This window comes from Mustela nivalis, assembly GCF_964662115.1.
Source record: "Mustela nivalis genome assembly, chromosome: 4".
Lineage (NCBI taxonomy): Eukaryota > Metazoa > Chordata > Mammalia > Carnivora > Mustelidae > Mustela > Mustela nivalis.
In genome coordinates this window covers 86036017-86060686 of record NC_139023.1, presented here as the reverse complement: position 1 = coordinate 86060686, position 24670 = coordinate 86036017, and the positions used below count along the sequence as shown (strand labels likewise).

Genomic DNA, 24670 nt, shown 5'->3' with positions numbered 1-24670 from the left:
CTATTCTGTTCCATTGATGTATGTGTCTGTTTTTGTGCCAGTATCACACTGTCTTGATGTTTGCAGCTTTGTAATAGAGCTTGAAGTCTGGAATTGTGATGTCACCAGCTTTGGTTTTCTTTTTCGACATTCCTTTGATTATCTGGGATTATTGCTGGTTCCACACAAATTTAAGGATTATTTTTTCCAGCTCTGTGAAAAAGTTGATGGCATTTTGATAGGGATTGCATTTTAATGAATACATTGCTCTAGGTAGCCTAGACAATTTAACAATATTTGTTCTTCCAATCCATGAGCCTGGAATGGGTTTTTCCATTTCTTTGTGTCTCCCTCAATTTCTTTCATAAGTGTTCTATAGTTTCCTGAGTACAGATCCTTTTCCTCTTTGGTGAGGTGTATTCCTAGGTATCTTGTGGTTTTTGGTGCATTTGCAAATGGGATCAATTCCTTGATTTGTCTTTCTTCTATCTCATTGTTAGTGTATAGAAATGCAACTGATTTGTGTGCATCAATTTTATATCCTGCCACCTTACTGAATTCCTGTATGAGTTCTAGCAGTTTTGAAGTAGAGTTTTTTGGGTTTTCCACACTGAGTATCATGTCATCTGCAAAGAGTGAGAGTTTGACTTTTTTGCTGACTCGGATGCCTTTTATTTGTTTTTGTTGTCTGATTGCTGAAACTAGGACTTCTGGTACTAGGTTGAACAGCAGTGGTGGTGATAGTGGACATCCCTGCTATGTTCCTGACCTTAGGGGAAAAGCTCTAAGTTTCTTCCCATTAAGAATGATATTTGCTCTGGGCTTTTCCTATATGACTTTTATGATATTGAGGTATGTTCCCTCTATCCCTACACTGTGAAGAATTTTAAACAAGAAAGGATGCTGTACTTTGTCAAATACTTTTTCTGCAACTATTGAGAAAATCATATGGTTCTTGTCCTTTCTTTTATTTATGTAGTATCACATTGATTGATTTGTGTATTTGGATGACCCTTACAGCCCAGGAATAAATCCCACTTGGTTGTGGTGAATAATCCTTTAATGTACTGTTGGATCCTATTAATGGGTATCTTAGTGAGAATTTTTGCAACCATGTTCATCAGGTATATTGGTCTGTAATTCTCCTTTTTGATGGGGTCTATGTCTGATTTGGGGATCAAGGTAATTTTGGCCTCATAGAAATAGTTTGGAAGTTTTCCTTCCATTTCTATTTTTTTAAACAGCTTCAAAAGAATAGGTATTAATTCTTCTTTAAACCTTTGGTAGAATTCCTCTGGGAAGCCATCAGCCCTGGACTCTTGTTTGCTGGGAGATTTTTTTTTTTAAGTTTTTTTTAAAAGATTTTTTATTTATTTGTCAGAGAGAGAGAAAGAGGGAGAAAGAGCGAACACAGGCAGAGGCGGAGGGAGAAGCAGACTCCCTGCCAAGCAAGAAGCCCGATGTGGGACTCGATCCCAGGATGCTGGGATCATGACCTGAGCCAAAGGCAGCTGCTTAACCAACTGAGCCACCTAGGCGTCCCTGCTGGGAGACTTTTTGATTACTGCTTTAATTTTCTTGGTTGGCTATGGGTCTGTTCAGGTTTTCTGTTTCTTCCTGATTCAGTTCTGGTAGTTTATATGTCTTTAGGAATGCATCCATTTCTTCCAGATTGCCTAATTTGTTGGCATATAGTTGCTCATAATATGTTCTTATAATTGTTTTTATTTCTTCACTGTTGGTTGTGATCTCTCCTCTTACATTTATGATTTTATTTGTTTGGATCCTTCCTCTTTTCTTTTTGGTAAGTTGATCTCTCCTTTTCTCAGCTTCCTTATTCTCCATCATTTTGTCTTCTATATCACTAATTCTCCCCTCTGCCTCATTTATCCTAGCCATTAGAGCCTGCATTTTTTTATTGTATCTCATTAATAGCCTTTTTATTTTGATGTGATTAGATTTTGACATGATTAGATCTAGAAAGGGATTCTCTAGTATCTTTGTAATCACTATTCTGAACTATAGTTCCAACATCTTACTTATATCCATATTGATTGGGTTACGGGTAGTCAGTACTGCCTTTTTTATGTTTTTTGAAGTGAGTTCTTCCATCTTGCCATTCTGTCCAGAGAGGAATAGATAGATGATTAAGAGAAGTACTAAAATGGCAACAACAACCCCAGAAAAAAATACACTAAACCAATCAGAAGAGACCCAAAAGTGGAAAAATAAGTAAGTAAATAAATAAATTTTAAAAAGAGAAAGAGAATTTAATCATACAGGTGAATAGAATAGAGCAATATAATAGATCCTGTGTATTTTGATCTGCTTTTTAGAAAACTAGATCCCAGAATTATAAATAAAAAAAACTTTTATATGTACAAAAATAAAATAAAATACAATGAAAGGATAGAGGGTAACTGTAAAAATGAAAATTTTTAAAAAGAGAGCAAAAAGAGAAAGAAGGAGTATTAACAGACAAGTGGATGGACCCTTTAATTTCCTTTTTGAGGCTGCATAATACTTCATTGTATGTCTATGTATGTGTATGTACACACACACACACACACATGCACACATCCCACATTATATTATATTTCAGTTATATAGGATACCCTATATCCTGAGTATATTTTGGTTGGTTTGTTAGAAGAAACTATATCTCAAAATTGTTAAGAAAGAAAAACTTACATATATACAAAAGTAAAATTAAATATATTGAAAGGATAGAATGTAACTGTAAAGATGTAAAATTAAAAAGCCTTTAATAAACAAAAAAAAGGGGGAAAAATGAATATATTCATACAGGTGATGAGAACAGAGCCATATAACAGTAGTTAAGACCTTATTTTTAAGAAGGAAAGGACTTATAAATACGGAGATTTGAAAGTCACTTTATTTTAAAAAAATGAATTAGTATGAAAGTGAAAATTACTTTAATTATCTCAGGTAAAGTCACATATTACAGTTAATATGAAGATTTCTGTTTCCAAATGAGTATCAGTGTATCCCTTTATTTATTCAGCAGTCTCTTTTGGGGGACACAATAAAAAAAATCTTATAACAAAATATTATATAAAATAATACAGAGCAATCTAAGGTAATTTTTCTTATTACATGGACTTAGTTTTACCTATATTTTGTGAAGTGTTTTGTTACCATAGCACATGTATGTTTATGTTCACCTGTTTATCCAGGTCATAAACAAATCATAGATATTAGAACTTCAAACTTAGCCAAAACCAAATTATTTTTCATACTATGCAAGTTTCCCAGAATTAACAAAGCTACCTTTTGGGAGTCACAGAGTAAACTAGTGTCTTTTATTACACTGCTAAAATGCCCATAGAATAGGTCATGCCCTGCATGTTACAACAACTCCGGAGAATGAAAGCCTGGCAGGAACTCTAAATACACAGTTGCATTTGAGTGGCAATAGCAGACAAGCTGTCATTTTGGAGTTTAGTATAGACAGTAAACATTCTCCTTTGTGCTTTCTACTCTCCCTCTCCTGCCTTCCTTTTTTTGCCCCTAGCTCTACTGAGGTATAATTGACAAAATTATAAGATATTTAAAGTACACAATATGATGGTTTGATCTATATTGTGAAAGGAAACCCCCTTCCAAGTAAATTATCACATCCAACTCCTCACATATTTACTTTTTTCTGTGTATATGTCAGAAAATTTAGCTTCATTCTCTTAGCAAATTTCAGTTATACAATAGTTTTATCAACTTTAGTCATCATGATATGCATTAGATCCTAAGACCTTTTATTAATCTTATTACTGAAAGTTTGTAGAGCTTTTACTAATTTCTCTTTCCCCATCCCCAGCAACCACTTTTTTATTCTCTGCTTCAGAGTTCAATTTACTTTTTATTTATATTTTTTAGACTCCACATATAAGTGTCTCATATATTTTACTTAACATAGAGTCCTTCATGTTCATTCATGTTGTTGCAAATGGTGGGATTTCCTTTTTTGAGGCTGCATAATACTTCATTGTATGTCTATGTATGTGTATGTACACACACACACACATGCACACATCCCACATTATATTTATCCATTCATCTGGCAGTGGATACTTAGGTTGTTTTTATATTTTGACCATCATAATTAATGCTCCAAAGAACATGGGAGTACAGATACCTCTTCAAGATAATGCTTTCATTTTCTTTGGATATATACCCTGACATGGGATTCCTGAATCATAGGGCAATTCTATTTTTTCATTTTTGAGGAACCCCATACTGTTTTCCATAATGGTTGTACCAGTTGACAGCAATGAACAAGGGTTCCCTTTTCTCCACATCTCCACCTCAATTTGCTTCTTAACTTTTTGATGATAGCTGTTCCAACAGGTATGACATGATTTCTCATTATGGTATGGTTTGCATTTCCCTGATTAGTGATGTTCAGTCCCTGTTTGTTTGCCTGTACGCATTTTTTGCGAGGGGAAAAATGTGTATTCAAGTCCTTTTCCCATTATTAAAATGGGATTATTTGTTTTTTTTTTTTTTTTTTTGCTTTTGAGTTATATGAGTATATATGTATATTTCAGATATTAACCCCTTTTTGGAAATACATTCTACAAATATTTTCCCCTATTCAATAGGTTGTTGTTTCATTGTTTGATGGTTTTCTTTGCTGTGCAGTAGTTTTCTAGTTTGATGGAGTCCAAGTTGTTATTTTTACTTCTGTTTGCCTTTGCTTTTGGTGCCAAATTTAAAATATCATCACCAAGAAAGACCAATGTCAAGGAGCTTACCCCCTATTTGTCTTCTAGGGATTTTATATATAGTTTCAGGTCTTATGTTCAAGTGTTTAATCAATTTCAAGTTGATTTTTGTGTATGGTGTAAAATAAGGGTTAGGGTTCATTCTTTTACATGAGAATGCCCAGTTTTCCCAGCACCATTTATTGAAGACAGTATTTTTCCCATAGTTTCCCCGTTTCTGTTTCCTTTTTTAAAAATTAATTGACCACATATGCACAGGTATATTTCTAGGCTATTATGTTCTATATACCTATGTTATCTTTTTTTTATGCCAATATTATTGCTGTTTTGATTACTATAGCTCTGTAATATAATTTGAAATCAGGAACTATGATATGACAGAGGGAGAGGCAGACTCCCTACTCAACGTGGGGCTGGATCTCAGGACCCTGAGACATGAGTGGAAAGCAGATGTTTAACCAACAGCCACCCAGGCACCCTTTTGTTCTTCTTTTTTAAGATACTTTAACTATTCAGGGTCTTTTGTGGTTACATACACATCAAAGGATTATTTGTTCTATTCTTTGAAAAATGCCATTAGAATTTTGATTGGCATTGCATTGTATTTGTAGATCACTTTGTGTAGTATGGACATTTCAAGAATATTAATTCTTTCAGTCCACAACATGGTATATGTTTCCATTTACTTATGTCTTCAGTTTCTTTCATCACTGTCTTATAGTTTTCAGTGTACAGATGTTTTTTATCTCCTTGGATAAATTTATTCCTAAATATTTTATTCTTTATAAAGATATTATAATTGAGATTGTTTTTTTAATTTCTCTTTCTGATAGTTCAGAACTGGGTCACCAGCCATGTACTAGGTTCTTCCAGGGAGATACTGGCTACTTAGTTTTATTGTTTGAGCAAGCCAGAAAGAGAAGGCTGGGAAATGTCTGCCGGCTTCCCCCAGGGATTACAGCCTACCCTAAATTCATGCTATAATTAGACGCCAGACCCTCAGGCAGCAGCTTGTAAAGTATGCATTAAGACCCCTCTCCGAGAAAGGCTAGAAGATGTGCATTTTGTCTGTTCCCCCTAGCTTTTAGAGCTAGATGTTTTGGGGACACAGTCTTCAGGTGGGGCCCTAGATATGTGGTCCAAACCCCTCACTACTCAGGGAGAAGTTGAGAGTTGGGGGTTTTCTGCAGATTGTATGATGCTGTGCCAGGAGTAGAGAATTTTTAGCAAGAGTGCCTGTCAGCCTTTCCTACCCATTTCAGTCTATTTTCTCATTTACCCAGTGTATAGGAAGCTGTCATAGAGGATTGATCCACGTGTGTACATTTGGTCTATCTGCAGGAAGAGAGAAGTTCAGGAACCTCCTATGTTGCCACGTTGGTTGACTTCTTTGCTTTCTTTTTTATAGTATAAAATAAAATTTCTTTTAATGATATCAGGCAATGCGAGGGATAAGTAAAAATCGGACCAGAAATGGGTGTGTTTCTTTGCCAGTTGCCTACATTAAGAAACTAACAGATGCCAAATGGAAGTTAGAACAAAAGCAGAATGTAACTTACAATCTAGATTTATCTTTTTTCATTTTTTAATGAGTAATTTAAAAGCTTTGTTTAAGGACTAGTGCTCTTAAGCAAAACTCTAATAAATATTATTTCTTTAATCTGGGAGACAATTGAGCTTTCCCTTATTTCTCTGAAGAAACCCTTGGACTTCATTTGTGGACCTTATTATAACATTCATTTACATTAGCATACTAAAGATTGGAGATTAACCTGCTATCAGTTTCATTCCCTGTGTAACACCTTGTCATTAAAGTATTATGCTTTGCTTTCCCCCCTTGCCTATCTTCTGTTAAGTGCTGTTGCCTCCTTCATTTTAAAGGATATATTCTCTCCACCTCTGAAATGGGGATAAATTTATCTTATTGGTTGAGGAATGCAAGGATATTTAGAACATTTTCTTGTATAGCTGCAACTTCATACAGCTTTTCAATTGAATCTTCTGCAGCCAGTCAATGTAGATCCACAAAGTCATTTCTGAACACCTCCAGCCCAGATTAGATACCCATACTCTTTATCCCATAATACATTTTGCTTTCTAACCTAGATTTTGTTTTTTTAAACCTTTGTTAAGACAGAATCCGTAATACTAGTTATAACTAGTTTTGAGAATCTTGACTAATGAGTTAGCATCCACCCAGGCCAGTTCATTTTGGTGACTTTAAGCTAAAATGGGTTCCTCAGCTTAACACTTGATTATGATGGGAAAAGTTATTGAAAATAACTTAACATATGCAGTATAATAAAACTTCAGCAGATTTTACTGACATATCTGTCTTGTAATAGTTTCTGATAGTTTCTCATACCTGCAGTATGGCTATGGGAAATATTCTGGTTCACTTTTGCATCTCAGCCACATGTCTTGGTGCCATTATCTCACACTGTGTCCACAAGTCCTTTTCTTAGTTCAGGGCTGTTATCACAAAGTCCTAGAGGGGTTGCTTCCTCAATGTAGCCTTTAAGAATAGAGCCCTTAAAAATTAGTTTCAAGGGCGCCTGGGTGGCTCAGTGGGTTAAGCCGCTGCCTTCGGCTCAGGTCATGATCTCAGGGTCCTGGATCGAGTCCCGCATCGAGCTCTCTGCTCAGCAGGGAGCCCGCTTCCTTCTCTTTCTACCTGCCTCTCTGCCTACTTGTGATCTCTTTCTGTCAAATAAATAAATAAATAAAATCTTAAAAAAAAAATTAGTTTCAAAAAAAGGCTTTATTTCTCCAGTTTGTACATCAAAATGTTGGCCAAGCCTATATGGTGCTATGTACCACTCTGTCTCTTCTGACTGAAACTTCGTGTCTGTATCTGTGCTTTCTTTGGTGGCCATGTCCTGCCTTCTGACCAGCATTGAGCTGGATGCTGTAGCAAAAAAGAAAGATGTTTACATGCCTTTTGACAAAGAATTCCTTCTTCCCTGAGCACTAAACTGAAGTCAAATCCCCTTGTTTTATAGAAATATGATACTTTCAGTATGATACTATTAAATATGTGTCCAGAATTAGTATAACCAAATCAGCCATTAAGAACACATTGACTTCTGTTGCATGGGCCACTCAGCACCCTGCATCATAGTCACCAGCAGCTGCTGAATTGGAAGCTTTCCTAAGAGAGGATCTGTGTCACCTCTTTGTACTCGCAGAACTTAAGTACTTCAGAGATGCTTTATAACTTTTTTAAGAAAAGAATAAATGACCAAATGAAAAATTGAATGCCTCATGGGTCCAGATGCTGTGAATTTCATACCGACTCTCATGTCAATTTTTTCAGAAAATAGCAACTATTTATACATATACATACTTTTAAAAAATAATAAACCAGCAACTTATTATGTGCTGTCTGGTGATTTTATATACTTCACAATATGTTAACATACTAACCTGTCTTAACAGAATAGTAGAGGTTTAGTGGGAAAGTATTTCATCATGCAGAAGCTTGCTGGAAAAAAGAATTAGAGCAACTAAACTATAAGCACATAATATCTCTCTGCCACTATTATTAAGATTTTGTAAGCATTATTTTATTTGTGTCTTCCAACGACCCTTTCAGATACGTACTACCTTATATCCTTGATTCTAAGATGCTAACAGTTGTAAGAGACATCATCAAATTTGTAATAATTTGCAGTGACTGTGTATGTTGGAGGCATAGAGACTTCCCCTACCATATGCATATCTATTTCATGACAAATACTAATTTTAAATGTTAAACATTTAGAAAAGTGTATCTTCAGAGTGTCATTAAATACTTCAGAAATTGATGTCCAGGCCACAAGATACAGAATGCTGGCAAGCTTCTGCTTGCAGGTGGCTATGCATGTTGCATGCTGACTTATGAGACACAGGTATGTTCAGTGTATGGGGTGACCTGTAGAAATTGGCTGAACATCATTAAACAAATTCATGAAACTTCTCATTTAACATGGTAACCTGAGGGGCGCCTGGGTGGCTCAGTGGGTTAGGCCGCTGCCTTTGGCTCAGGTCATGACCTCAGGGTCCTGGGATCGAGCCCCGTAATCAGGCTCTCTGCTCAGAGGGGAGCCTGCTTCCTCCTCTCTCTCTCTGCCTGCCTCTCTGCCTACTTGTGATCTCTCTCTGTCAAATAAATAAATAAATAAATAATTTTTTTAAAAAAACATGGTAACCTGAACACACTCATTTACATTTGTTCCCTTCTGAAACTGTACTAAAATGAAAGTAAAAAATAGGAAATGCATAAACCAATAATGACAAAGAGAATGAAGAAGATGACAGTGGATGAAAATATAGATTAAATTGTTGAAGCTGGACAATAAAGGAACAGATTAGATAATGCTAAAACCTACAGACAAGAGAAACCAATAAGAAGCAGCTGATTGCCACAACAGAAGTAGTCAAGAAAGACTCAAGAAATTAGAATATAGGGCACCTTTGAGGAAAAGAAGGAAAGGTTAAAAACAGGGTTTATTGGGAATCTTTACATAATGGACGTACACCCCTCAATTCTTTCTCTTGCTCCTCACAGATGGGAGACAATCCCCCACAGAAAACTGGAGCTTTTCTTTTTTTATTATTTTTTTTATTTTTTTAGAAAAGTTGAACTACAGAGGTTTTAGACATGAAGGCAACCAGTTCCATATAAGGGTGAGGGAAAGGGTACCATGTAAAATCAAAAACAAAGTATTAAATGGCAAGCGATATACTTCATGCTAAGACTCCAGGCCCCCTCCCTTGCTCTGACCCTGTCATGCTGTCAGACAGGCAGGTGATTGGAAGATTGTTCTCCTGGAGTCTGAAAGAACAGCTCTGCAGACACTTATATTTGGGAGAATTACAAAGTACAGACCACCAACTGGCAAGCCTCACCATGCACACAGTTTCCAATTCAAATTTCAGTGCTTCATTCCTCGATATGAACGGAAAACTACGGATCACCAATATTTGAAGAAAGCTTCCAATATGAAAGACTTCCAATATGAAAGACTCTAAAAGAAATACAGGGGAAATAGATAATGAAAAGTACAACCACTTGTGATCTCTGCCTGCCAAATAAATAAATAAAATCTTTAAAAAAATAAAATAAAATAAAAGACTCTACCAAGTGCCCAGCCCCAACCCATCACATACAAAAGACCAAGAATTTAGATTTCCAGAGAATTAATTCTCTATGGCAGCAGTAGAAGCCCTAAGACAGGAGAGCTACCCTTCTAAATTCTGATGGGAAATTATTTCCAACCTAGAGTTCTATATCTAGCCGAACTATGAAGTCAAATGTGAAGATGAAATAAATACATTGCAGACATGCAAGATCTAAAACAAATGTATCTCCATGTACCCCTTTTTAGGAAGCTACTGGTGGATGAGTTCTACCAAAAACAAGGAAAAGACATGGGATCCAGGAAATAAGCAGTTCAACACAGGAGAGTGGTGAAGGGAATTCCCAGGGTGATGTTGAAGAGAGAAGTTCCAGAAAACACACACACACACACACACACACACATTTTTAAGCTTCTTTATATAAGCTGGCAAGGAAAAGACATTCTTATCAAGTTGTCACTATTTGGCTGACTTTGTTTTCCAATTGAGAATAAGTAATTAAAAAGACTAGTACATGAAGATTATATTAGCTACACTTGGAAACTATAAAAGCAAAATATTGTTTCAAGAAATGATCATATGTTCTTTCCACCTCCTCATTCCAATACAGGACTGTATTTCTCCATGAAAGCTTCATTTCAAATTCAATGTTAGTTTTTTCTGTCATTTGTGAAACTAAAGATGAGTATCTTCAGGTTCCAAAAGATTATAGTAGCAGAGCCTTTTCCCCCCTCCTTCAAATAAAGTGTGTGGAAAGACTATTATATAGAAAAGATAAGAATGAATCTGTTTTGATTGGGCCTGTCCCACCTACATACCTTTCCCTACTCCTCCTGCCATTACTTCTAGGGCACTTTGGAGATTCTGTGGAGCAGTTTAAAACTATTACTCTCACTGAAACTACTGAACACAAGACTTATTTCACTATTATTTCTCAGAATTATAATCTGAGCACCCATGAGTTTTATGAACTCAAGAAGCAGAACATCAATGTAGCTTTGCTTACAGAGTGAGGTTGTGTGTATATGTGAAATGCCACTAAAATTCCATCTTGACAAGTGTGTGCCAGTCAGCCTTGTTTTTAACAAAATGTCTTTGCCTGAGTTTCAAATAAAAGTTGGAACCTCCAATTTTTACCTTCCTGGCATTTTTTAATTTAAAATTAGTCATTTGTATTTCTTTTCCCTTGTAAGCATGAGCTAAGGCAAATAAAGCATCCAAATAACACTGTATTTGGGGTGGGAAGTCCTGTATTTCAAGTGTTCCTTGTAGTACATCTTTTGTCCCTCTTAATGCTATCCTTTCTTTTTCCCATGTCACTCCTGTAAAAGCAACTGTTGACAGATTTATAGTTTTAAATAGCTTTCCAGATACAATCTCCTCTGGTAAATAAAACTAAAAGATGAGATTAAGAATAAAAACATAACTTAATGCTATGAGAATTTGATTTTTTGTATAGTATGGTCGTTATGGGATGCCCATGACATCAGGTTTGAATCTGCCTGCATACCATGAAAATATAAAACCCTCAACAGTAGAGTGTAGCATAGCTTTTCCATCTGAAAGATTTATCATTTTTAGTTTTATCACTGGCGAGTATTAAAAATACCAACTTCATGGCCTTTATTACCTGCATACATTCTGTGAGGAAGGGTAGTCCCTAACCAAACATTTTGAGAACTTCTTGATGTTTAATATTTATTTGTAAATATAGAAATATAATGAAGATATAGCAGTAAGTGTTTTATGTTATGTGCATCAAAGAATTTAAGTTCATGTTGCTTTCCCATTAATCTATTCCTTTTAGAGTCTTCAACTAAATAATGCAGAAAACATAGCTTATGAAATTAAAAGTGAAGCTTAACATTTTAAAAACTCCACCTATAATTTTGAAGAATTAAATCCTTGAGCAAGTGCGTATCTTGGCAGACAAATCATTTTAACATGAAACTTGATCAGGTTAGAATTAAAAGTACAATTAGGAGAATGCCCTGAATCATAGCGGTATTACTATCTTCTTATGCTCAACCTAAAAAGCAGAAACAAGGTTACCATTTCAACTCAGAGAGTGGGATTTTATCTTGAAGGCTATAAAAATAAGTTACATGTGAAAATCAGAGCAGTCCATCTTTTTTATTCCTTGGTCCTTCTTTGAGGACTTTTTTGTGACACATGTGAAAAAGCAGAGCCATGGAGTTATGCCACAGCAGTAATAGGATATACCCAGATTTAGCACAATTGATTATATCGTTATAGTCTACTGCAGCATAATGCTGGAGAGTGACGATAGCCCTGGGGGGTGGAGAGGACCATTTAGGGCTATTTCAGGTCAAAGCATTAGATACACCTTTAAGGAAAATTGTACCTTCCCAGCTTGGCAAGAAAATAGTTGGGATGGCTTGAACATCAGTATCTTCAGGTCTTTTTTACCATCTCCTGGCTTTCCACCTGTAGAAACAGTTTAAAATATCCATCTTTGTTTTTTTTTTTTTGTTTTAATTTTAAAAATTAAGTGAGGTTCCTTTTGTTATCAAAAGTTGATGGCATTAATGAATTCCTGCCAGTGGAACCCAGCAATACATAGCACCTGGGGTGGGGGGGGGGTCAATGTGAACAATTTCACCCTTGACCTAGGCAGTGCTCAGACATTGTGGCCTTATTTGGTGGCCTTGCCTATGAGCCTCATTTTATCTTTGTATCTTTTCATGCAAGATTCATGGCTTGAAGCATGTCCTGATCCCTCTGAGTTAAGCTTTCCTCTTATTCTCCTTTGGTTTCTAGCTGGCTTACTCATTCCTCAGCATGAAGTTGCCTGGATACTTGAGACTCATTGTATATTTGAGGAATTATGATGTACCTATAATAAATCTAAGCTTTCTGTTTGCCGTGTGTAACTTACACTAGAAAGTTACCTGGGTCCTTTAGTTAAAATTCTACCCTGTACCTTATTCTTAGTATGTCACTGTTTTTGTTTTTGTTTTTGTTTTTCTTGCTCCAAAATGATACTGATAATTTTGATTTTCTTACTGGAATATGAGTAAGACTGACCTATATTAGTTTTGAAAGGATTAGATAATCAGTATTTCAAATGCTAAGCATCATGGTGACATTAATAAGAATACATTACAGTATGTAGTGAAATTCTTTGTGGTGCTGGCACAAATGTTCTTTCCTGTTGACTTGTAAATGCTTCCACTAGTCAGCAAAGACAGTGCAAAGTTTCATCACTTAAACTTGATGCTCAGGTAATACGAGTAGTCATGGTGACAGTGTTGAGTTTCGGTCTGTTACAAAACGTTTTGCTTTCTATTTTCAAAGATGACTATTGAGAGGGAACCCATTCTCCATGTATATGAAATGTAATGAAAATACCTTTGTGAATTTAGTATACCTCTCCTGAGTACATACACACGAAGTCTATCTCTAGGATTTTACTAATGCAAAATTTGGAATACACAACTATGTCTTGAACCTATGAAACTTCCTTCCACATTTCTTGTGATTTGACAGTATCATTCTCCTTCAGTCTTCACTGGATGTTAAATGGCTGGATGCTAAACATTAGTTTACCATTGATTTGTGGATAGTCTTCTCACATTAGACCCTTACTTACCAGCTTCACTTATTTTTTGGAAAAAGCTCCAGAAGAGCTGGAACTTAAGGAATTAGAGACAAGTTACAACCAGAAGGGGAGCATATCCACCTGTAGAAGTTTAAAGGAACCATGAAATATAAGCCTCCTAGGCCACTCACAGTGACTTCCACTTGAATTAGGTTATAAGTCATTTTTGTTGGGGAAAATATGGTAGATAAATATACAGCCACCTGGATTATTTATTGGCCTTCACTATACGTTCAATAATAAGGTAATATAGCAATAATATTAGGAATGTTTGCCACAATTTTGTTGAGTACTTACTATGTGCTAGACATAATAATAAGTATTTTACATAAGTTATTTAATACAGCCCTCTAAGGTATTAAATTAGTATATTCATTTTTATAGAAGAGAATACTATAGCTTAAAGTAACCTTTTCAAGTTCTCACAAGTAACATCTAGTGAAATTAATATTTAAACCCAAGTGTGACTCCAAAGCGTATGTCCTTAAATTCTAATTTCCTTGGATATCCATTGTTCCTTTGGAATGGTTTTGAATGTTTAGTAAATGGGAGTGGAGTCAGGGAGGGGATGGTTGGGAGAAGACAAAGGTACTGACAATGGATGATTTCCTTCTAAACCTTGAGGAAAATTATTTTTAACTTAGTATTATATGCCAAACCAAACTTTAGAAACATGAGGATTGAATAAAGGCATTTTATAATATTCTGGAAGGGACTCAACATGTACTTGTTTTTTTTACAAATGTACTTAAGGTTGTATGCCAGCTAAACAAAGGAATAAATCAAGAAATGAGAAGACATAGAAAGATTAATAATGTAAAGTCTCAGGATATACACTGTGCTGGAAGGCTAGAGAATAGGCAGTCCATATGGAATAGGAGGAAAAATTGAGCTTGCCTCTGGAGGCTTCCAGATTAAATCTAACCCTCACTGATGAAAAAGATCACAAAGTTTCAACATAAAGGGTGAGGAGATTTATGAGAGCCACACAGGAAGTCCAAAAAGGGAAATACATGCAATGAAACTCTAACAGAAGTAGAGAACACATGGTGTGGGCTGATGGGGGGCAGGGGTTGATCAGAAAAGCCTTCATGGAAGAAGTAACATTTTAATGAGCCTTTAAAAGATAAGCCTAGTTTTAGGGCATCTGGGTGGCTCAGTGGGTTAAAGCCTCTGCCTTCAACTCAGGTCATGGCCCTGGGGTCCTGGGGTCCTGGAATCAAGCCCCACATCAGGCTCTCTGCTCAGCAGGGAGCCTGCTTCCTCCTCTCTCTTTCTCTCTGCTTGCTGTTCTGCCTACTTGAGATCTCTGTCAAATAAATAAATAAAATCTTTTTTTTAAAAAGAGTGTTAAAGGGCACCTGGGTGGCTCAGTGGGTTAAGCCACTGCCTTCAGCTCAGGTCATGATCTCAGGGTCCTGGGATCGAGTCCCACGTCAGGCTCTCTGCTCAGCCTCTCTGCCTACTTGTGATTTTTCTCTGTCAAATAAATAAATAAAATCTTTAAAAAAAAAAAAAAGCCTAGTTTTATGAGGCTATAGGAGAGAATCCATTTTACTCAGAGGCAGAAACAAAGAAGGATATGTGATTCAATAGAGCCTAGACATAGTGAGAAATGGGTGTAGTGTTTTGGAGTTAAGGCTCTAATGATTGGTAAGGAGTATTTTGTAGGGTGTCTAGAGTATGCACATTCTGGAAGCTTATCATTTACCAGATAAGAACTAAAGAACTTCTGACGATTTTTAAATGATGTCAGAGCTTTAATTTTGGAAAATTAATCTAGAAACAAGATGGTTAGTCAGGAAGCTACTATAAGAGTGGTATAAAGTAGAAAGAAGACAGTGTAAATGAAAGAAAAGAAGTCAATGTCAACAATTATAATTGATGAATAACAAAAACTAAAAGTCAAGCATCAAAACTGACAACATTTTCAGCCTGAAGACTGAACAAGTGGTATTTTGTATCAGCAAGTATAAGAATGTAGTAGTTAAGGGGCGTCTGGGTGGCTCATTCAGTTAAGCCTTGGACTCTTGATTTCGCCTCAGGTCATGATGTCAGGGTCATGAAATTGAGCTCCACTTTCGGCTCCGATGAGCATGGACCCTGCTCTCTCCCTCTCTCTCTAAAATAAATTAAAAATGCAATATTTTAAAAATTATGTATGTAAATGTACATATATAATATAAATATACATCATATACATATACATATATATTATATACATACATAACCATATATATGTATATATATGTGGTTAAGTTTCTATTTGTTGTAAGTAAAAGATACCAGCGGGAACTGACTTGAGCCTAAACAAAACAAAGAATATTTTCCAGGGGCGCCTGGGTGGCTCAGTGGGTTAAAGCCTCTGCCTTCGGCTCAGGTCATGATCCCAGGGTCCTGGGATCGAGCCCCGCATCGGGCTTTCTGCTCAGCGGGAAGCCTGCTTCCTCCTCTCTCTCTGCCTGCCTCTCTGCCTACTTGTGATCTCTGTCAAATAAATAAATAAAATCTTAAAAAAAAAAAAAGAATATTTTCCAAAATAAACTATGACACATCAGGATTTAAGGAATAGGACTTTGTACTATCAGGGACTAGAAGGACTCCACAATCCTTAACAACAGAATTTGTAACTGTTCTGCAGCTGTGAATGTGAATCATCTACCCTCAACTTTTCTTTGTTTCTCTTAGTTCCAAAGCCCCTGGAGAAAAAACCTGATTGGCTCATTCAGAGTCATGTGCCTCTTAACTAAGTAATTCTGATAGAGGAACAAGGTCGTACGTTTGAAGACTAATTTCAGGGGTATTTCCCAGAGAAGAGGAAAATGTTGTGAGATAGGCCATATATAAGTGATAAGTGTATTTATTCTATTCTTGAATACATAGATTAGGCACACTTACCTTCCCATACTTCCATATGTGAAACGTAATATCTTGTTATTCTGTAAACAACTGTAAATGTACTCTACCCTCCCTGACTAAAGGTAGTATTTAGAAGTGATACTATGTGACCATTATTCTCCCAAGTCTATAACCTCTTAGTCTCTCCCCATTCTTTCTGTGGCTCCATCATGAGTCCATCTTGCCTGTAATCTTGCAAGATGCTATAACTTAGGTCTTTTGGCTTTCGACTTGGAGGCCTAGGTACAACTCTATTTGGTCATCTGGAATCTGACACCAGTCCCCTCTACCATGCATACCAAGTTTGACCCCAACAAGATCAAAGTCATACCTGAGGTGCACCAGTGGGGAAACCGTTGCCACATCTGCCCTGACCCCCAAATTGGCCCCCTGGGTCTGTCTTCAGTAAAGATTGGTAATCACATCTCCAAGGCAACCAATGATTGGAGAGATTATACTGAAATTTATTATTCAGAACAGACAGGCCCTGATTAAAGTGGTACCTTCTGTCTCTGCCCTGCTTATCAAAGCCCTCAAGGAAGCATCAAGGACAGAAAGAAGCAGAAAAACATAAACACAGTGGAAATATCACTTTTGATGAGATTGTCAATATTGCCTGATGAACACAGCACCAATCTTTAACCAGAGAAATCTCTGGAACCATTAAAGAGATCCTGGAGATCGTCCAGCCTGTGGGCTTCAATGTTGATGGCCGCCACCCTCATGACATCAAGAGTCGTACAGTAGAATGCCCAGCTAGTTAAGAACTACAAAGGAAAATATATCAATAGAGAATCATTTGACAACAACAACAAAAATGCTGTAACTTAGGGATTAAATTATAAATTTAACTATCACTAGTATCCTCTATATATAATGGTTAGAGAAAGGAAGAGGATAGAAGAAAAGCTAATGATAAAGTATCATTTAAAAAGAGGAAAATAAAGGAATGGAGTAAGATTTTTCTTTGGATAGCATAGCTAATAGCTGTAAGCAAGGACAAAGTGCTAAAGGCTACACTTGTAATTTTGGCACTTGGCAATGGGGCCATACTATTTATGACTTACTTTCTCCACTGATGCTTCATGTTCCTCTTTGGCTTTGATTAGTATTTCATCAAGTCAAAGTAGAGTTTTTATGCTATTGGCATGAGACAAACATACATTCCTAAAGAGTTTGAGCTCTGGGTGGAATTGCTTGTTTAATGTTGTGATAATCATCAATTAATCCTAACCAATGGTCATGGTAGTACAAGATGTTCTGCCTCAGAGGTTACCAAGGTTCAGTACTAACCCACTATTAACTCAGCTCTGTCCTTTTTGGCTACAATATCTAGTACTGTCCCCATCCATCCTGAGATCAGGTCTGTGAATAGCCTCAAAACAATATTTGGCTTAGTTGCTCTACTGGAAGGTGTAACAAATATCCCTAGTTATGATACGAAAAGTAGAGTTAAGATAGCCTAGGTAATAGCCCACATGAAGGAATATTAGAGCCTAAACTTGTATTAGTTAAAATATAGTGAAATTAGGGAAATGAAGAAGGCATTAAGGAAGCAAGATTTATGGGATTAATTAGTTAGAGAAAAGAATCAAAGGTGACTCACAGGTAGGTACCTTGAGTTGTGATAGTACTATCAAGTGAGGGAAGAAAATATAGGCCAGTTTGGGGATAAAAGTAGTATATCCAGTTTGGGATATATTCAATAGCAAGGACTTTTGAATCGTCCAAGAAAAGATGTCAGCAAGTGGTAGTTGAACATATAAATTAGGAGATGAGACCAAGAGAATATAGGAGATTACACTGTAAAATATATAAAATGAGAAGAGTAAAGGGTCCGAGAAAGAAATATGGAACACTAAAACCAAAGGATAGACCTAAGAAACAGAACAGAAATGACTGAAGGGAGATGGGTTCTGGAAACCAATGGGATGAAGATCATTACCAAAAGCAACTGAAAGGTTCGGGTCTATTGAGTTTAGCAATATGAAAGTCATTAGTGACTTCCTTGAGAGCAGTATCAGAGGAGTAGTGAGGGCAAAATCTAGATTGTGGAAAACTGAAATGAAAATGGAAAGTGAGGTATTACTGTAGGTATCTCTTACAAGAAATTTAAACAAAAAGGGATAGAGATTAGATTGGTATCTGAAGAAATATTGATGGGGTAGGGACTAGGATGGGAGAGACAAGCATGTTTATGAGCTGAGGAGGAAGAGTCAGAGGGAGAATGAAAATATACAGGCAAGAAAATAGGGAAGGGAAAAACTAATGAAGGAAGGTCACAGAGGACTGAGATTGTGAGCACAGAGTAAGGTTTGGCCTTCAGCTGAAGGAAGGGTGCCCTGTTCTCTTGCATTGTTGAGAAAGTAGTAAGGATCATAGTAGATATAGATGATTTTATAGGTAGGGGGCCTGGAAAGTTGAAGAAGGGGATTGGATTCAGTGATCTGCAAGCTTCAACTTGAGTCTATTTCATGAGTCTTTTATCTGACCCAAAGAATTACTGAATCCATATATATATAATGGACTGTCACAAGATTGAGTTTTACCCTTTACCATGTGTGGTATAATATATGGACTTTGCTGTCCAGTGCCTCTTTCTGAAAAAAGTATACAGAAATTCAAATTTTAAAAATGTAAATATACTGAGTTTAAGGTGTCTATGGATCCACTTAATGGAGTTGATCATCTAGACTAGTTTTCATTTTGTTGGAATTTCTCCTCAAGTGAAAATATCCATTATGTAACATTTTAATTAATATAGCTCTATTGCATAAAGAGAAAAGGGAAGCTCTCTATATGTGGATGATCATATACTTATAGAAGGATTTTTTTACTATAGATTAATACTGTTTTCTAGATAAGAAAGACTGAAGATACTAATGTCACAAATGATCCATCAGTCTCTTAGTTTTACATACTTCTATTTAGGTGAGGACCTGTTAGTGACTTTGTCCATGCAACCTATTTGCTCAAATGAAACTTCTACTATAGCTTTTTCTTACATTCTGACCTACTTGATAATCTAGTATCATATTCACTATCACAAAGAATTATTCTATATAGTATGTTAGCTGTAACTCGATGTAGTTCTTAAAGGGTTCTCTCAATTGTGTTAATACTTGACCCTTTGCAGTGATCTGAAAAGCATTCTTACTTTCCAGAAAGAATACCTTAGTAATAGTGTTAAAGCTTCAGGATCTTAGAATGAATTATTGATCAGAGAAGACTTAACAGTGCCTGGCTCACAGTTTGTACTCAACAAATATCTGATGAGTGAAAGACTGAATGCATGCAATTTCATTTTGTGAAAGTTTACTACACTAAAAACTCTGTCTCTGGAAAGAAGTAGCACATGTTCTTTTTAGAATATCTGAAATCATTGAATTTTAACTCTGTTAACAAACACTTTGAGTCCCAGGCACAAGACACTCACTGAAGTAAAGAGACCTTGTTTATGTCCTTTTACATTGGGTATAAGTTTTATTTTTTTATGATAACAAGTTTGGATCAGTGCTGGTTTAGGCAAGGTTCAGAATAATTATATAAAAGAGTACATTTAAAAAAAAAACTATCATAATCCTGTTACCCAGTTCTCTAGCACAATTGCTTTAGGCACTGATTTAATCTGGAAATGATTATTGGATTCCCCATTAGAATAGTTCATGTATTGAGAGACCACCTGGTAATGACAGGATGTCATTCTTACATGAAAGAACTTGAGGCAATAATTTGGAATGAAGAACCATCAGTGGATCTCATCAGAGTTACCTGAAATATTTTGGTCAAAGTCAAGTTTACTGAAGGTCATATTTTCACTAAGGAGGAGATTGCCAGAGTACCTTCCAGGGTTGGAATAAAAACAACTCATACACCGCTGTTTTAATTGAATTATATCCACCTTAGTTTTCTCCATAGTATGTTTTCTTCAGACAGAGCTTTGGATGATTATTTTTCTTGTGTTGTGTTTTGGTTTGTTTTGTACTTTTTTTTGTTTTTGTTTTTACCTCATGGTGTTCCAGTTACATGTAAACAACCACAAACGGTGACACTTTGTAAAATATCCCATTTCTATCCTTGAGTCTATGCATTCACTTACCTGGCAAATGACTTAAGTAGCTTACAGAAACCAAATGATGAGACCCCTAGAAGTAGTACAAATGAGTTTGCTAGTAGTGTTTACATAAAGTTTTAGTAGCCTCTTCTATTGGCCTTGGCTTATTCTTTTAAAAAGCTCTTACCTACAATTGTGTCTTCATTAGTTTAGCCTCTCTTGCAGCCAGGAAGATGACCTGGAGGAAATCTGACCTGTAGCAATCTGACTTACATTCTTAGCTAACTGACTTAATTGGCTTATGTCTTAATTTTTGTTTATGAAACCAAAATATAAAATATATGATAAATGCATAAGTACAGTATGATGCTTTTTCTTGGGTATGTACATTCCAAAAAGTGGCTAGATTTCCAAATTAGGGTGGCTTGTGTACTAAAGCTTTAAGTGGAAATTTTAAATCTTAATCTCTTTGTTTCTTACATAAATGGCACCTTGCATCTTGGGGATGCTTAAATACACCTCAAGATTTAGGACCATGATAAAGAAATCTGACATTTTCATTATTTCCTTATTCTGAATACATATTGTCTCTGATTAAAAGGACAGTTTCTTTTAAAGCTTCAACTAGAAGAAATGTACATAAAATATATATACAAGTTGGCAATATTGCAGAGATAGAGAGCTCAGTCTCAGGAATTAGGGTGACCTGGATTTGAATCCCATCTCTGACACTTCCTAGCCCTATGACTCTCATATGTGGAGTGGTTACAGTAATACTACCTACTTCCTAGAGTCATTGTGAGGACTAAATTATTACCTGAATATTTTATCTCTAATATGAACTAATACATGGCTGATAAATTTTCTAAAGGTGTATGAGTCTTATTACTTAAAATACTGGATTTATCAAAGCAAACTATTTTAAAAAGTGACATTTGGGATGCTAAACCTGGAGTGAACATCCAGTACAGAGACAGCACATCTTAGCCTGCAGGCTGCCAGTGGGCCCTGACAAATACAGCAGGAAGGGAAAACCTCCACGGGCCAGTCACTTAACTCCTAGGCCTCAGTTTCCTCATACCTGTTTTGAGGATTTTATGGGTTGCTAATTAAGTCTCTTGTCTACTTCTGATACTTTAACATTTTCTTGGGTATGATTAATCATGCATACTTTTTTTTTTTTAATTTGAGTATAGTTGACACACAGTGTTACCTTAGTTTCAGATGTACAACATAGTGATTTGACAAGTCTTTACCTTGTGCTGTGCTCACCATCTATCACCATACAACACTGTTACAATATTATTAACTGTATTCTTTATGCTGTACCTTTTAGTCCCATGATTTATTTCATAACTAGAAACCTGTGATACTTTGACTTTAAAGCAAAAGAAAGAAATGAAAATAAAAGAACAAGGACCACAAAAAGTATGGAAGTAACCAAGAAGTCTTTCAGTAGGTGAATGGATAAACTAGTACATTTAGACATTGGAATATTACTCCAAACTAAAAAAGAAATGAACTCTCGAGCCATAAAAAGACATGGAGAGGGACGCCTGGGTGGCTCAGTTGGTTAAGCAGCTGCCTTCGGCTCAGGTCATGATTCCAGCGTCCTGGGATTGAGTCCCGCATCGGGCTCCTTGCTTGGCAGGGAGCCTGCTTCTCCTTCTGCCTCTGTCTGACATTCTGTCTGCCTGTGCTCACTCTCCCCCCCCCCTCTGACAAATAAATAAAATCTTAAAAAAAAAAAAAAAAGACATGGAGAAACCTTGAATGCATATTACTAAATGAAAGAAGTGAATTCTGAAAAGGCTACATACTGCATGATTCCAACTCTTTGATATTCTGGAAAAGGCAAAACTATGGATACAGTAAAGAGACCACTGGTTGCCCAGGGTTATAAGGGAGGGAGGGATGAATAGGGGCTTTTTAAGGCCGTGAAACTCTTCTGTATGACAGTAGAATGATGGATGCATATTATTATACATTTGCCAAAACCCATAGAATGTACGCCACCAAGAAGAGTGACTCCTAATGTAAACACTGACCCTTGGGTGCTAATGATCCAATGATCTGTCAGTGTGGATTCATGGATTGTACCAAATGTACCACTCTGGTGGAAAATGTTGATAATGGGGGATGCTGTATGTATGTAGTTACAGGAGCTCTCTGTACTCCCCCCCCCCAATTTTACTGTGAATCTAAAACTACTCTTTAAAAAAAAAAAGAGTCTATTATTTTTTTAAAAAAGAAGCAGCAGCAGCAGGATGGGAGGAAATAAAAGGCTGCTCGCTGAGCCTGCCCTCATTGCCACTGCCTGTTGTATATACTCAGCCTTTGCACTCTCTGTGGTCCTCCCTTTCCTCCAGCCTCAGTCACATCCATGTGGATGGTTAAAACAGTTTCTTTCCCTACAGTCAATTCCTAGAAACTGGGCCATAAAGGAGACCATCATGAAACAGATCGTTGTTGAAAGAATTACATTTCCTTATACAAACAATATTATAATGGAGAATTGCATTCCTGCCCAAAACTTGCCATCAAATAAAAAAGTATGCTCCAAGTTCTCGTTAATGAGTGTGAGTATACACTAACCACATCGATCAGGATCCTGTACACCATGGGTGATTGGTCCATAAAAATACAGCTCTGGAAATAATCATGTTATATAACCATTTTGGGATAGTGTGTTCCTTTTAAACCTTGCTCAGATCCCTGTTACCCTTAGGATGCAGCCTGTCTGCCCCAGCTGTCTCATGCAGCTGCCCTTGTGGCCTGAGGGACAGGGCACTATGACTGGCTTACCAAAGGGTTGCAGTGGTTGTGGAGCAGTTTCCTAAAGAAGGGGGCTTCATTTGTTCAGAGAACTAAGGAGAAGTACTGGGATTATCCAACCCCTCCCCCTCAAAAAAATAAATAAAGGAAGAAGAAAGAGACAGGAAAGGGAAAAGAAAAGATGTCATATTTCCCAGTTCAAGGTTGTGAGACAGCTACCAGGATGTTTTACAAGACTTTATCTTTTAATACAGAAAGGGAAAGTTAGTTGTCTGTTCCATAACTGAACATTTAATATATAAAAATAATTTTGCTTTCCAAAAACTATGAACATAGATGCCTTGCACTTTTATATTCCTTTGTTTCTAATAGTCTAGATCAAATGCTCCATAAAGTTTTTATCACCATGTGATCTGTAAAGCATATGTTCCACCAGAAAATCCTTCTAGTCACCAGCTCTCTGGTTTCCAAAGAGGTGATGATGGAAACTTACTTATAATTCCAGACTAGCATTATGCTGCCAAGGATGTTTATAAGACGTTAAATTCTGATAAGGGGGATAATGTTTTATCATTCTTGATCCCTGAATAATACTGCATATTAATGGTTATGTAGCATTTGGCTTCAAAATTTCTTACTACATAAACTTTTATTTCATACTAGTATAAGTATTCTGCTATAAAAAAGGTAGAGATACTTGTCTTTTTTATAGGCTTAGAGAAGATCAGCTTTATCTTTCAAATGCTTCCTACCATTATTAGCATCTTTTTGTTCATCTACTGGGAAAAAAGAAAAGAAAAGAAACAAACCAAAAAAACTATCAGTTTCTCTTATTCAGAATCCAAAATTTGAGTCAAACCCATTTTCATAGGAATGTTCTGTGTAATGGGGAGTTAACTATCTAAATCAGGGGTCAGCCAACTATGGTGTGCAGGTCAAATCTGTCCCACAGTCTGTTTTTGCAAGACCTGTAGGCTAAGAATAGTTTTACATTTTTAAGTGTTTGAAGAAAAATCAAAAGTAATAATAAAATACATGAAATCCTAATTTTAGCATCCGTAAAGTTTTATTAGCACACAGCTACACACATTCATTTTCATATTGCCTGTGGCTGCTTTCACACTAGAGGGACTCAAGTAGTGACAGGAGGGACTGTCTTCTAAAAAAAAAAGTCTGAAACATTTGCTATCTGGCCCTTTCGAGAAGAAATTCGCTGGCCCCCCATCCAAATCATTTCATCTACCACTCTACCCACATGCTTATACGCACTTTCCCTCCTCCTCCCCGCACGCCCCTCCTTCCTCTTTTCCCCTTCACACACAGACATCGTTTTGAATTTGGTAATTGCAATTACAAAGACATCAAATCCTGAGCCTATAGTAATTCATAAGCGGAAACACGTTTTAATTTACCTTTGACTTGTAGCTCTCTCCTCCCTGTCTGCTTTCCGTTTCCTTTGCAGCCTTTATAGAGAGTTTC

The 24670-nt window shown here is 36.4% G+C and overlaps 1 protein-coding gene and 1 pseudogene across 5 annotated transcripts in view; both read left to right on the top strand.

Moving 5' to 3' along the window:
- Positions 1-24670, top strand: part of AFG2A (AFG2 AAA ATPase homolog A) — a 331896-nt gene that overhangs the window by 285746 nt on the left and 21480 nt on the right. The gene's annotated exons all lie outside the window — the stretch shown is intronic.
- LOC309863001 (large ribosomal subunit protein uL11 pseudogene) lies at positions 16654-17395 on the top strand (annotated as a pseudogene). The gene has a single exon. The product of its transcript is annotated as a large ribosomal subunit protein uL11 pseudogene (transcript).